Below are 6,000 nucleotides of genomic sequence, written 5' to 3'. Positions count from 1 at the left end.
GCTAGACTTTTTTAGCCATTTGGGGTATTTTTGTATTCAGGATTTGAAGTTGGTTATAGTTATCTTTGAATAACCAATTAGATGAATTGCATATGAATAATAAGGTCCTTGGAGCCAAGATTTCCATTCATGGAATCCAAAAGACTGACAAACTGGAAGCAGTTTTCAAGTTTGCTCCAAAATGACCAAAAGTGAGTAGGGTGTTCTCAATGCCCCCTTATAGCCAATGATGCCAAAACAAGAACTTCCATTTATACAGCATCTTCAAGGAAGCAAATCAACTCATGGTGTTTCACGAAAGCACTACAAACCGTAGACAAATATCAGAGTAGATGACCAAAATCGTGGTAAAAGTGGGCTGTTTTCAGTACTATCTTAAAGGCAAAAAAAAAACAAGCTAGAATGAGAAGGAATTCCAAAATGGTGAGTTCTGGAGGAAGGATGGAAGAATTTACAGGTATCAATAGGGCTGAAAGGTTGAGCTGGCAGTTTGTGACACATCCTAGGAATTGGCTGAAAAAACTGTGGCTCTGCTTCTCATTATGCTTTGAGGAACCCGAGCTTTCAAAGGCTCTGAAAGCAGGCTGTGAGCTGTGAGAAACAGGGTAACATCAAGGAGTCAGCTGAGGTCTGGTCACCTGAGGTGTTTGTTTATCCAAAGAACTATTCTTCACAACACAGTGATAAAATCAAGGCTACTAATGCCCGAAATAAAAACAGAACCTACTGGAAAAACTCGGCAAGTCAAACAGCATCTGTGGAAAGAGAAACATTAGCATTTCAGGTTTGAGATCCTTCATCAAAACTGAGAAAGAAAGAAACTATTAATCGAAGTGGCAGAGAAAGTAAAGGAGGGTGATGGGTGGAACAAATGGAATTTCTCTTTAGGGTGAAAGAAAGGGGCAGTAAATATAAGACCAAGCTTTTGTTTGATGTTTTGTTAATGTTGTTTAGTCTGACTATACAAAATATATGGAAAAGTAAAAAAAGGTAGCAGGCAAAACTGGCCATTTGTCATACTAACAGAAAGAAAAAGCAAGTTATCTAAAGTTGAAGAACTTGGTATTGAGTCCTGCAGGCTACAACATGCACAGTTGTTGCATTAAGATTGATAATAATCTGTCAACCTCAAGTAAAAGCATCTCACTGCAGAATCAGGAATTCTGGTTTGTTGGCACTTAGTAAAATATTCCCTAGTTGGGATTTCTGCATCACTGGTGATATTCACATTTCAAACCAAAGTAAATCTGTAAGGGCAGGGAGAGGCTCCAGTACCACAACATTCATCAGTGATGAGGCAATTACTTTTGAGATAACAATGGTCAGACCTAACCAAGTGCAGGCATCCCAAAGAGTTTTAGGGTTGGTGGAAATTACATTGATATGGAAGGATAAGATCCTAGTGGGAGTTGAAAACAAGGGTAGGAATTTTAAAATTGAGACAGTGCTTAACCAGGAATTAACATAGGTCAGCAAATGAAAAGGAGATGTGAATCAGAATCAGATTTATTATCACTGACATATGTCACGAAATTTGTTGTTTTGCAGCAAGACACAAAGACATAAAAATTACTATAAGTTACAAAAATAAATAAATAGTGCAAAAAGAGGAATAATGAGGTAGTGTTCATGGGTTCTTGGACCGTTCAGAAATCTGATGGCGGAGGGGAAGAAGCTGTTCCTGAAACGTGTGTGGGTCTTTAGGCTCTTGTACCTCCTCCCCAATGGTAGTGACGTGAAGAAGGCATGTCCCACATGGTAAGCGTCCTTGATGATGAATGCCACCTCCTTAAGGCACTGCCTCTTGAAGATGTCCTTGATGGCAGGGAGGGTTGTGCCCGTGATGGAGCTGGCTGAGTCTACAACCCTCTGCAGCCTCTTTCAATCCATACCAGGTGGTGATGCCACCAGTCAGAATTCTCTCTACCGTACATCTGTAGAAATCTGCAAGAGTCTTTGGTGACATACCAAATCTCCTCAAACTCCTAATGAAGTAGAGAAGTTGGAGTGCCTCCTTCATGATTGCATCAATGTGTTGGGCCCAGGATAGATCCTCTGAGATGTTGATGCCCAGGAACTTGAAGCTGCTCACCCTTTCCACCACTGAAGACTAGTGTGTGTTCTCCTGACTTCCCCTTCCTGAAGTCCACAATCAATCCCTTGGTCTTGCTGACATTTAGTGCGAGGTTGTTGTTGCGACACCACTCAACCAGCTGATTTATCTCACTCCTGTAAGCCTCCTCATCGCCATCTGAGATTCTGCTAACAACAGTGGTGTCATCAGTAAATTTATAGATGATGTTTGAGCTGTGCCTAGTCACACAGTCATGAGTGTAGAGAGAGTAGAGAGTGGGCTAAGCATGCATCCTTGAGGTGCACCTTTTTTGATTGTCAGCGGGGAGAAGATGTTACTGTCGATGCGCACTGACCGTGGTCTACTGATGAGGAAGTCAAGGATCCAGTTGCAGAGGGAGGTACAGAGGCCCAGGTATAGAAGCTTGTTGATTAGGACTGAGTGGATGATGATGTTGAACGCTGAGCTGTAATCAATAAAACAGTATGTTTTGCTGTTGTCTAGGTGCTCCAGAGCCGAGTGGAGAGCCAGTGAGATTGCATTGGCTGTAGACCTGTTGAGGCAGCAGGCAAATTGCAGCAGGTCCAGGCCCTTGCTCAGGCAGAAGTTAATTCTAGCCATGACCAACCTCTTAAAGCACTTCATCACAGTAGATGTGAGTGCTACCAGGCGATAGTCGTTGAGGCAGCTCACCCTGCTCTTCTTGGGCATCGGTATGATTGATGCCCTTTTGAAGCAGGTGGGAACCTCCAACTGCATCAGTGAGAGGTTGAAGATGTCCTTGAACACTCCAGCCAGTTGGTTAGCACAGGTTTTCAGTATCCTGCCAGGTACACCATTGGGGCCTGATGCCTTGTGAGGGTTTACCCTCTTGAAGTATGTTCTGATGTTGGCCTCCGAGACAGAGATTACAGGTTTGCCAGATGCTGTGGGGATTTGCACAGGTGTAGTGTTATTCTCCCTTTCAAAGTGTGCAGAAAAGGTATTGAGCTCATCGGGGAATGAAGCATCACTGCCATTTATGCTGTTAGATTTCGCCTTATGGGAAGTAATGGCATGCCAACCCTGCCACAGCTGTCATGCATCCGACGGAAGGCCATCGTGACAGTGAAAAGGCAATTCACACGGAATTGCCTTTTCACTGTCACGATGGCCTTCCATAGGTCATACCTAGACTTCTTGTAGGGTTCTGGATCGCTGGTCTTGAACGCTACAGGTCTAGCCCTCAGAGACTGCGAATCTCCTGGTTCATCCAGGGTTTCTGGTTTGGGAAAAAATGTGCCAACTAAATAGGGGTGTGAGTTAGGGCATGTACAGTACAATTTTGGATGACACAGGTTTGTGGGAATTAGAACAGGAAGTCAACAAGTAGTGCATTGGAATAAGCAAATCTAAACATGAAGTACAGATGAGGCTTAAACAGCAATTGAACTGAGAAAGGAGCACAGTTAGGGTAAGGTTACTGAGAAAGAAGTAGGAAGTTTTAATGATGACCTGGATACAGGATCCAAATTTCAGCACTGTAAAAGAAAATTCAAGACTGTGAACAATCTGGTTCTGCCTCATTTAGTTGCCAAAGGGTGAGATGAGGTTCATGGCTGGAGAACAGTATTTGCAAAGTGTACCAAGCATGATGGGGCAAAAATTTGTCCTTTGATCTACGTCCTAACAGTAAAATGTAGTAGTAAGTATGTGTTGAACTCCACTTATGAATTCAATAGGCAAATAAGGCTATGATACAAGTTTTGTTTTTCAAACACTCCTATGTGTATTAAACATGCCAGAAACACTGAAAACCACCTTGAATATATTTGAACTCTACAAACCTTAAAACATTTATGTTGGCTGTTTCTTCTATCAATGACATTTCAGTAATAATTTGGCTGGGTATTAAAGGAGACTGGAAAATAAAAAAATAGGAGTCATTTACAAGCTGCAAGAGATTTATTGCCTTAGTTACATTTTTTCCAATGAGACAAAAGCCTCCCAAATGGTATAACAGTAGAAAAATCATTCCAAGTATATGGTAATATAATTATATAGAAAGACATCGGTTTGCTTTCCTTGGAATTTAAAATACAAACACATATGGACTGAATTTAATTTACTGATCTAAACTAATTAAGAATGGGTTCAAAACAATCAAAATGCTAATAACACAAATATTTTCAGTGTAAATTTGTTTACATAATTATCCACAGTTCTTCATACAGCTTTGTATCTGTGTAGGCCTTCCTTGTCTGCTAAGACGATAATATCTCTCATCCCCTTACTCCTGTTGGAGAAAATGTGGCAGAGAGATAAAACACTTCTAGTAGAATATTTTTGAACCCACTTGTCTACTTTTACTAATTTGCTAACTTGCTGCTTGATGGGAGGTTGCAAGTATTGGAAGAACATTGGAGGAGTTGACCATGCTTGTGGGGAGCACTCAAAGTGAAGTTTAAATTGAAAAGGCTTAGCAGATAAGTACTTTGAGTGAATGGAGCATAAATGGCATTTGATAATAAAAATATTGCAAACAGTTGCACTTAAACAGTACCTTCAGCATAGTAAAACTGTGTCAGAGTACTGAGGAGGGTGATGAAAGCTTGAACAGTTTGAAATAAATGGCCATTCGTAAATTAAGGTTCAGAAATTGGACACTCATCAGATTAAGCAAAATTCAACACTGAGCTGTGTAAAGAGATACCAAATGCCTGATCACCCAGTCCTGACACAGGGTCCTGACCCGAAACATCTATTAACAGCTTTTGCCTCCACAGATGCTTGACCCGCTGAGTTCTTTCAGCATTCTGTTTTTTAATGCCTGATTGCCCATGTAGATAATAAGACATATTTTTAAAGGCAGAGAGGTGGAAGGGTTTAGGAGGAAATTCTAGAGCAAATAGGGCCCTGGTAGATGAAAAGACCAGAAATGGTAGTGTGATTAACCACACTCTGGGCAAGAAATATGGGCAGCACATGGGAAGGACATACTGGGAGCATTAGCCTTGGCTGCTAACTTATTCAAGCACGTTTTTGAGTTTTTGTTTTGTTGAATTGACATATTGATGGAAATGCATTATTCCAGAATCAGCTCACTAAAGCCTTGAAAAAAAACTAAAGGCAAACTTTGTTTCTTTAGAAGTGGCAAAATGTTTATTCTGTTTTGAATGGTGTGCAACTTAATTTCAGAATTTCTCCTGGAAAATATATCTCTTACAGCAAGAATAGTATCAAGTTACTCATGCCACAGTCACAGAGCACAGCACAGAAACAGGCCCTTTGGCCCAACATGGCCATCTACACTAATCCCATTTACCCCCATTAGGTCTGTAGCTTTCTATACCTTGACCAGATGCTCCTTAAGCATTGTGAGAGTACCTGCCTCCACCACCTCTTCAGGCAGAACAATCCAGACTCCAAATACCCTCTGTGTGAAAAAATTTCCCCTCAGGCCTCTCTAAACTTCCTACCTCTCACCTCATACATATGCCCTCTTGTCTCAGACACCACCACCATTAGAAAAAAGATTTTTACTGTCTTCCCTATTTATATACCTAATAATTTTATATACCTCTATCAGATCACCCTCAGCCTCCCCCTCTCCATTAAAACTAAACCTAGTCTATCCAGTCTGTACTTAAAAATGAAATGCTCCAGTCTGGGCAATGGCCTGGTGAATTTCCCCTGCACAACCAGAACTGCTCACAATATTGCACTTGTGGTCTAACCAATGTTTTATAAAGTTGTAACATGATGCCCCTGCTCTTATATTCTATACCACAGTTGATGAAGACGAGCATTCCATAAACTTACTTCACCACTTTCAGGGATCTGTAAACTTAAACCCTAAGGTTTCTCTGTTCATCAACACTCCCTAGGGAGCAGTGTGTATGTACTACCCTTGTTTACCCTCCGAAATGCATCACCTCACACTTTAC

Source organism: Pristis pectinata, chromosome 5 (genome assembly GCF_009764475.1).
Source record: "Pristis pectinata isolate sPriPec2 chromosome 5, sPriPec2.1.pri, whole genome shotgun sequence".
Lineage (NCBI taxonomy): Eukaryota > Metazoa > Chordata > Chondrichthyes > Rhinopristiformes > Pristidae > Pristis > Pristis pectinata.
Note: the sequence above shows the minus strand (reverse complement) of the source record.